General features: G+C 36.9%; 1 long non-coding RNA gene across 1 annotated transcript; it reads left to right on the top strand.

Moving 5' to 3' along the window:
* LOC110392853 lies at positions 307-3,023 on the top strand. The gene is made up of 3 exons (XR_002434653.1): positions 307-524; positions 2,012-2,152; positions 2,692-3,023. It is a non-coding gene; the product is annotated as an uncharacterized LOC110392853 (long non-coding RNA).

Genomic DNA, 9,036 nt, shown 5'->3' with positions numbered 1-9,036 from the left:
CTTGGTCACTGTGCTCTTCCCGCAGGCAGGATGTGACTGCTCTCGGTCCATTCTCTGCCCAGCCCAGTCCTGCTTGGGATTGCCTTGACTCAAGTACAGAACCTTGTACTTGGCCTTGCTGAACTTCTTCAGGTTTTCATGGGTCTACTTCTCAAAATTTTCAGTGCTCCTCTGGATGGCACTCCTTCCCTTCATTGTGTTGACTGCACCATTCAGCTTGATGTCAGCAACAAACCTACTGAGGGTCCACTCCCTCCCACTGTTATGTCATCAGCAATTATGTTAAGTAGTGTCTGTACCCCTGCCAGGAAGGGGGGACAGGGAGGAGGGGGCAGGGTACCAACCCCTGAGGAATGCCACTTGTCACTGATCTGTATTTGAAACTTTTAGCCATTGATTGCAACTCTCTCAGTGTGACCAGCCAACCAATTCCTTAACCAACAAATGGTCCATTCATCAAATTCCTGTTTCTTCAATCTGGAGATGTTCCGTGGGACAGTATCAAATTCTTTGTATAATTCCAGGTAGATGACATTTGTTGCTCTTTGCTGTTTGCTTTTACAAATGCTGTAACCCCATCATAGAAGACCAAACAATCCTAGTACTTCCATTGTTTCAGAAATTAGTTTAAAATGGAATTTTGAGTTTACAACCTATCTTTACGCAGATAAAAGTTGTGCAAAAGTTTCAGCGAATGTTAATGTTTAATTTGAAAATGTTGTGCTCTTGAATTGCCAAAGTTCTACAAAATTTTGGATTAATGAGTATTTATTTGAAAGATGAAAAATTAATCTGTTGAGCTTCATTGTATTGCCACTGAGAACATTTTGAAAAGAATTCCTACAAAATTGTCAAAGTTTGACAGTAGAGACAAATTTCATGATCAGATCATCATGTTGTAAAAGAACTGATAACCAGACTAATTTTGGATGAAAAAAAGAGTGTTGCACAATAACTGTTACTGCTTTGATTCCATATATAAACCCTCAATAACATTTCACCACATCAGCTGCTGTACACTCTGAAATATGATAAAAGAAAAATGAGTGTCTTTTAATATGACCTTGAGCCAATAAAAACTCTGTGATAGATACAAGTTTGCATTTAGAGTGTGACTGCACTTTCAAGTTGTCAGTAAAATAGTTTTATGAAAGATCAGGTTAAAAAAAAAGCAATATCTTGAAGTCTTGCCTAATATTTCATTTATAGTAGATACAAGATACATAGCTGGCATGGTTTTATATGTAAGTCATATATCATCCACATAAAAGCACTGTTGGCTATTCATGTAACTATCAACATAAAAGGACATATCCAAGGTGAATTGGAAAACCTGTGTAGTAATACCATTTTATACACTATAGACACCTCTTTCAGGTACTGACAGGCCTAATGAAGAATTAGCCATATAAGAATATTCACCATGTCATTTTCCACAATATTCACGGGTGTGAAATCAAGCTAGAGGCATGCAAATTCGTAAAGTTTATTCTATGAAAGTATGTACTCTTTTTGGTGAACATACTTTTCTATCTTTGGAAGAGTGGAAAGGGGAGGAAAAAAAAGAAACAAAAGGATATAGAATATCATAGAATAGAATTAGCAAGGTTGGAAAAGACCTACAAGATCATCCAGTGCAACAATATACTTTTTTATTATCATTTCTTTAATATCAAGGTCTTTGCAGGCAAGTGTAGCAAAACATCCCATTACAATCTAAGGCTTCTTAAGTGGAATGAAAAATTAAATTGACTTTTTCTATCAGGAAATATGTGCTTACAGGAATCGTAATATACCTTTGCAGCTCTGTGGTATAAAACATACCTTGAAGAAGCAAGAATCTATTAACTCAATTTCTGAATTCTTGGGAGATGAATGCTCTCTCAAGATTGTTCATACATAGGATGGTTAACTAAATTGCATGTGGCTTCAGTAACAAAGGAATCTATTACTTCTCAGCCATCTCTTTACCAGAAGAAAAAGGAAGTATTTTGAAATATTTCTGTTTCAGATTTTTGAACAAAGGAGACTATTTTATTGTGTGGCTTTAGTTTTCCGTAATGGATCTACACTGGGAAATAAGAGTCTCCCACACTGCCATCCTCAGTATCTTTGAGCCCCAGACAGGAATTTCCAGAACAGAGAAAAGGAGGTGAGTGCCTTTGAACTATCAAGCCATCTATTCCCATTGGAAATCAGGGAACTGAAACAGATATATATGTTCCTTATGCATGAACAGTCGGGGGGGGAGGGGGGGGGGGAAGAAAAAGAGGCCTAAGGACAGCTGCAATTGTGACCCTGTGCATGTAATTGCATTTACAAACACCTTTCCTTTCCTAATGTAATGTACTATAGGCTATTCTTTCCAAATAGGAATGTGTTCTTTCAAGATTGGAAAGTAACTAAACTCAATCCATTATATGGTCTGTGAATTTATTTGATATTTTGTTTAGAAAATATTTCAAGAAATTACTTTCCATAAAATCTTACTTTCTGCAGCTCAAAGCTTAATCTCCAAATCAGGTATCTATTAATATTGATCAACTCAACCAATGTATCTAAAAGTCAAACTGAGTATCTACAAACATGCAAATAAAAGGCATAATTACTTATTTATAATTTTCTTGTCTGAAATGGATAGATGTTGATTCTTTTTCTGTTAGGCATCGCAAGAAGTATTTTATTCTACAGGAATTCTGTCTTTCAGCACAAACAAAGAGCAGAACCGAATTTAGAACCTGGAAATTTGAAGGCTGCCCTGAAGAGAGCTATTTTTAGTTTATAAAAATCCTTGTACCCAGCTAGCTTGAAAATAAACACCTGCAAGAAGCTCATTGAGTTCTATAGGAAAGTAACTAGAATCCTTTCCTCCCAACACTATGAGCTCCATATGAGTTTAAACTTGTTTTATACAATAGTGTAAAATATAAATTGTTCCAGTGTTTATTTACCTTTGCTTACTTCCCTTATAGTGTAACCTTAAGTACGTCAGGAAATGCTTCCACTAAAAGTAATGTATTGAATGAATTAACTGGTGACATTAAAAAAAATTGAAAAAAAGTTGTTTGTGGTAAAGTTTCTTAGTGTCTTGTTATCCTTATGGACCTTTCCTACACATTAGATATTGGGCTGTAGAATTTTACAACTACATTAAAATTCCATATAAAATGATTATTAAATCTACAGAATACTAGAAATAGCATGTGTTTTCTAAACAGCTTTATTCCTTATCTGTAAAAACACATAGTTTAATTTCTTATATATTTACTATCACCTCCACTAGCAAAAAGCATTCAAATGACTCTCAGGTCTAATTTGCATTCATATAGAGGAGTAACTGAAATGCCAGAAAATTGATTTACAAACAACAGAAAATGAGCTGAAAAGGTTTTGGTTAAATGTGAGTGGATTTTATGTAAATTCAATGTAGGAAAAGTACTACAAAAACACATAGCACTAGTAAAATGGACTAAAGGTAATAAAAAAGAAAATCTATAATGGTAATAAAGCATATCAGAGGTATAAAGAACTGTTTTGGTGCCTTTTCATTGACGACCACCTTGAACATTTCTAAAACTTATTTTTTTGGTAATGAAATCATTTTTTATGAATTACTGTAATAGCACAAACAAAAACACACATATCCTATGTCAAATGAATGTACTGAATGTGTAAATGCACTTATTTAAGGAAGGCTACTGGCTTATGCTGGCTGTCTCAAATCACCTCTTCATCTTGCACATGCCTTAACATTGTTCCTCAGGTCTACCTTTCTCTCTTAAAAATGGGAGTGCTGTTTCACTGTTTCCAGTCAGCAGAGACTTACCTGACCACCATGACTTTTTAAATATGATGGTGAGCAGCTTGGGAACCACATCATCCATTTCGTTCAGGATCTTGGGATGCATGTCATCTGGCTTCATAGGCACGTACATATTCAGTCCCATGAAGCAGTACCAGTCTTGCTCTGCTCTTACAGTGAGGGGGATTTTGCTCCCACCTAGCGTTTCAGAGGTTCAGAGGTTCAGGGATGTGAGAAATTTTTTTTTTTTTAATCTACTGGTTAACCTGATGGTGTTGTATGAGGGGTGAAAGTGTTAGAGGAGAAAATCAGAGGTATTTTTCAGGCTCCCCAGAATCCAAGCTTGAGTTCTGGGATGATCTGGTGAAAGTTAAACCCCTATTAATATTTCAAAGTTGTGGAAAGACACTTCCCCTCTAATACAGTGTTTCTCTCCACTGTTTGCTTTTAATTCCAGATTTACCTGAAGGAAGTTGTCATAATTGGAAATACATTGTTGTATTAGCATTATATAAATGTGAAGGGCAGAAGCAGTTGTTTGAATTTGGTATAAAGTCTTCATCCTTTCCCCAGCTTTTATGACAAAAATAAAATATGTTCACTGCCAGTGGATAATTTCCTTTAGTAGACTTATTCATTATTTTGTTACTAAATTATACAAAAATGATCTCTTGGCTGGAATATTTTCAATATGCTGAAAGAGGAAATACATACATTTTATAATAGTAATTGTAAAGATCTAGCAGAGTTAACATCAGAAAAGCTAAACAGTATATGACATGTCACTGCAGCAGCAATCATTTTCTCAAAAACAGTTCTAAAGAATGAAATCTGCTGTTAAATCACATAAACTTGTCACACAAACATGTTAAAAACAATTTTTATCTGAATTCAACATTATAATTACTTTGAAATTTATAGGCTGAAAAGGAACAGACGTATCCATTAAAATATAGAGGTACATCTAAATTGTACTGTAACTGTGTGGAAAACATCTACTTGTTCCCATACAGAGTCATTGCTTCTTTGAAGGTAATAAAGTGCAAAACTTGCCATGTTGCTTTATAAAGCCTCACTGAGGCACTTGACAGTCATATAAAGTAGTGACTGGATTTAGGGAACATGAAGCCCTATTGAAAGGAGAATTCTGCTGAGTACTACAAGAGTTCAAAAATAGTTTAATATGGCTGTTTATGCATACGTGAGTTTTGCTATGATTGCTATCTAGTACTTACTTTTATTATAATATACAGAACTGAAGTATACTTGGTTTTTACAAGGTCTCAGTGTATGCATCTTCAAACAGATGAGTTGTTTGAGCTTTTCCAGAAGAGTGAAGATAAAATATAAGTTATTTAGGTCTTCATTAATCTCTGGGATCAAGTCATACTAGTCATATGCAAGACCTAAACTAAACAACTTCCTTTAGTTAAATGTCAGCATCCCTTAAAAACCCACGACCCAGTCCTAGGTCATGGCCAATTGCAGAATCTGTACCAGTGGATGCCCTGAAGTCAGCATGCCTTAGCTGAGCAAAGAGCAAAGGCAAGATAAGTGCAGACTTTGCAAATGATCTTTTCTCTTATCCACTGGTAGCTTGAACACGGAGGTCTAACATTGATCCCCTTCTTGAGTTTTCATTTAACAGTTTGATTTGTTGGTTTTCTAGTGACCACATTTGAATGTTTAAAAATACAAATGTGTTTCTCCAAAATTATTATATTCTGTATAAACTGAAGTCTAGGCAAGCTCTCTTCCTTCTCTACTGTTCAGCCAAAAATGTAACCTTTCAAATATCCTAAACTTCCTTAATATTTATACACACTTTTACATTTACACTTACATTTACATTTATATTTGCATTTAAAATAATATTTACATTTTTTTCTGGATTTTAGTTAGGCCTTATATACCATATTGTTTCTTGTGGCATCTTTCTGGACAAATTGTCCAGCTGAGATAAAGAAATTCATGGTATGCTGGGTGATTAACTGGCTCAACTAGTTGTAGTGAATGGGTCTACATCTGGCTGGTGGCCAGTCACTAGTGGCATTATCCATGGCTCAATTCTATGTCCAGTGCTGTTCATCATTTTGATCAGCGATCTGTTGGTTTGGAGTGGAGTGAATCTTCAACAAGGTTTCTGATGACACTAAACTGGGATGTGCTGTTGACTCCGTGGAAGAACAAGAGGCCTTGCAGAGCAATTTATATACATTGTGAAGATCAAAAAAGGAAAATGTCACGTTCTGCACTTGTGATCTGGAGCAATGCCAGACTCAGGTAAAAACCGTGAGATGCGTGGCTGGACAGCAGCTCAGAAGAAGAGGATGTGGGGATGCTGGTTGACAGCAGGCTCAGTTTGAAGGATGCATTTAATACCTTTGCAGATGCATTAAACACAGCATAGCCAGTCAGCCAAAAGAGATGATTCTCCTGTTGTACTTAGCATTGATGTGCAAAACCATGACATACAATATGAAAAGGATATTTAAAAACTTGAATGCATCCAGAGGAGGGAAACGATGCTGGTTACAGTGCTGGAAATCATGTTCTCTGAGGAGAAGCTGAGGACACCAGTTGCCCAGTGTGGAGAAGAGGAGACTGAGAGGTGAATTTATTGTTCTCTGAAATTCTCAGAGGAGTGGAAATGGAAAGGGAGGTGCCAATCTCCCCTCCCTGGGGACTGATAATGGGATGCATGGGAACAGCACAGAGTTGTGCCGGGGGGGGGGGGGGGGGGGGGGAGGGGGGGGGGGGGGGGGGGGGGGGGGGGGGGGGGGGGGGGGGATCTGACAGGGCTTTAGGAAACATTTCTTTACCATGGGGATGGTCAAACAATGGAACCATCTTCCTAGAGAGGTGGTTGCTACCCAGTGTCTGTCAGTATTCATAAAGCATTTGGATAATGCCCTCAATAATATGCTTTAACTTTTGGTTAATCTTGAGGAGGTCAGGCAGTTGGACTAGTTTATCTTTGAATGCCCCTACCAACTGAACTATTCTATTCTATTCTATTCTATTCTATTCTATTCTATTCTATTCTATTCTATTCTATTCTATTCTATTCTATTCTATTCTATTCTANATTCTATTCTATTCTATTCTATTCTATTCTATTCTATTCTATTCTATTCTATTCTATTCTATTCTATTCTATTCTATTCTATTCTATTCTATTCTATTCCATTCCATTCCATTCCATTCCATTCCATTCTTAGTTGTGTTTACATTTCTTTATAATCAGAGATTATATTTTGGCCATCAAAGCCCTCTGATACTGAAGGAGCCTTGCATGTTAATGATTTCCCGAGTCAGTGGGTTTTCTGATGTTGTCTCCATCTACACAGCAAAGAGATAGCATCCTTGTATAGACAGAAGCTGTAACCCTTTTCTTCACAGTCTTAATGAAGACTGATATTTTTAATTGGATCTATCTATTTGCATGTAAATTTACTTAGGTCCCCCATGGGCTTTATCCCAGTTTGATCTATTTTAATATCTTAATTTTCAAAAGCATTGTTCCTTGCTTAAAATGCTCATCTGTCAACACCAGCAGGCATTTTGAGCCACTTTTTAAGTTTCTTTAATTCATCTTCAACAAATGCTCTAGGTAGGCACAGGCACACAAAAAAATGCTACTTCAAATATAGACATCTCTCCTCCACAAATGAGTACACTAAATATAGCTTACAGTCAAATAAACAGAATTTGAATAACTGAGAAGTTTTCAGTCTCTTAGTAATAATCTTCTGCTTAATTGAATCATTTTCTCTGACTCCCAAAACATAGAAAGCCACAAAAGCCAAAATGATGTGCAGCCAATTCAGAGATCCTCAAAACTTATGCTAATCTAGTCAGTGACTTAGTAACTACAGTTCAGGAATTAGCCTGAATTAGATCAGAATCTTTCTAAATCTTAACCTATGAACTCACCAAAGTCCATCTGTCCTTGAAGTACTGAAGTTTTAATGCATCCATAAATCTACAAACACTGAGAAAATATCTCCAGTTTTACTTATTTAACTTTGCCCCTTCTTTGCTCTTTGATGAAAAAAGTAATGAATTCAGAAGACACTGAACTCGTAATTAGGTAGTCTGACCCTGGAAGACCTTCTAATTGTCCAAACTGATTGTATGCATCAACACTTCAAACAATTCTACATCTGGTCCCATGTTGTATTCTTAGAGTGAACAGGAACTTGGCTGAAAAAGAAAAAACCTGAAGTCCTAATGAACACATCTTCAATATAGATTCACTACTTATCTTGGCTTTGATACTTCTCATATAGAGAACTGTGAAAAAAAAAAAAAAAAAGGTAGTGGTTTTAATTCTCAGGGCAGCATATTGGGAAATTTTGTTCATACCCTACTTCTGCTAACAGCTCCTTATACCATTCTTCATTTATAGGTGGAACTTCTCTCTTGCCAGAAGCAGTTGGACATGACACACAGCCCACTGATCTTTCTGTTTTGAGCTACTTTTCTTGATAAGCTAAATGTTTGCTGACAATCACAAAAAGTAGTCCTAAAACAAGGGAAGTTTTCTTGAAATACATTCCTGTGTGGCTGTGAAACACTATGAGGGCTGGTCTCAGAGCTTCTCCAAGTTAGAAAATGTGAATTTCTCTCCTAAGAATTCATCACAATTCTTTTCCAAAAAGCAATTATACAAGTTTTTCAGTGGCAGACAGCTGATGCTTCCAGGTGTGAAATGGGCCCTACTGCAGGAGCAGAAAGATACTCAGTCTACTTGACCAGTGTACCCATACTGCCTGACAGCTGTGGACTGCCACCTCTCTGCCCACTTTGTTCCTCATGGTATAGCTAAAGCAGGTTGCTTAGGGTAATGTCCAGTCACATAGTGAATATCTCCACAGATGGAGACTCCACAGCTTTTTTTGACAACCTGTTGCAGTACTTGATCATTCACATAACAGAAGTGGGATTTATGATTAATGGGAATTTCCTGCATCTCAGTCTGTGTCTACTGTGTCTTATTACTGATCAGAGTCTAGCTCCATTTTCTTTACACCCTCATGTCCGACACTTAAGTACATTAGTAAGACCTCCTCTGATCCTTCTTCTCCCCAGACTTAATGGTTCCAGCTCTCTTCTAGTCCCATGCTAATCCTTGTGGCCCTTTTCTGGACTCTGGGCAGTATATTCAGCTTGGTATATAGCAGACTTCCCAGGTCCTTTTCTCCAGAGCGGTTTTCCAGTTGGCCAGTGCC

Source organism: Numida meleagris, chromosome 1 (assembly GCF_002078875.1).
Source record: "Numida meleagris isolate 19003 breed g44 Domestic line chromosome 1, NumMel1.0, whole genome shotgun sequence".
In the NCBI taxonomy this organism is placed as follows: domain Eukaryota; kingdom Metazoa; phylum Chordata; class Aves; order Galliformes; family Numididae; genus Numida; species Numida meleagris.
The sequence above is the reverse complement of the archived record's forward strand: the minus strand, read 5'-3'. Positions and strand labels throughout refer to the sequence as shown.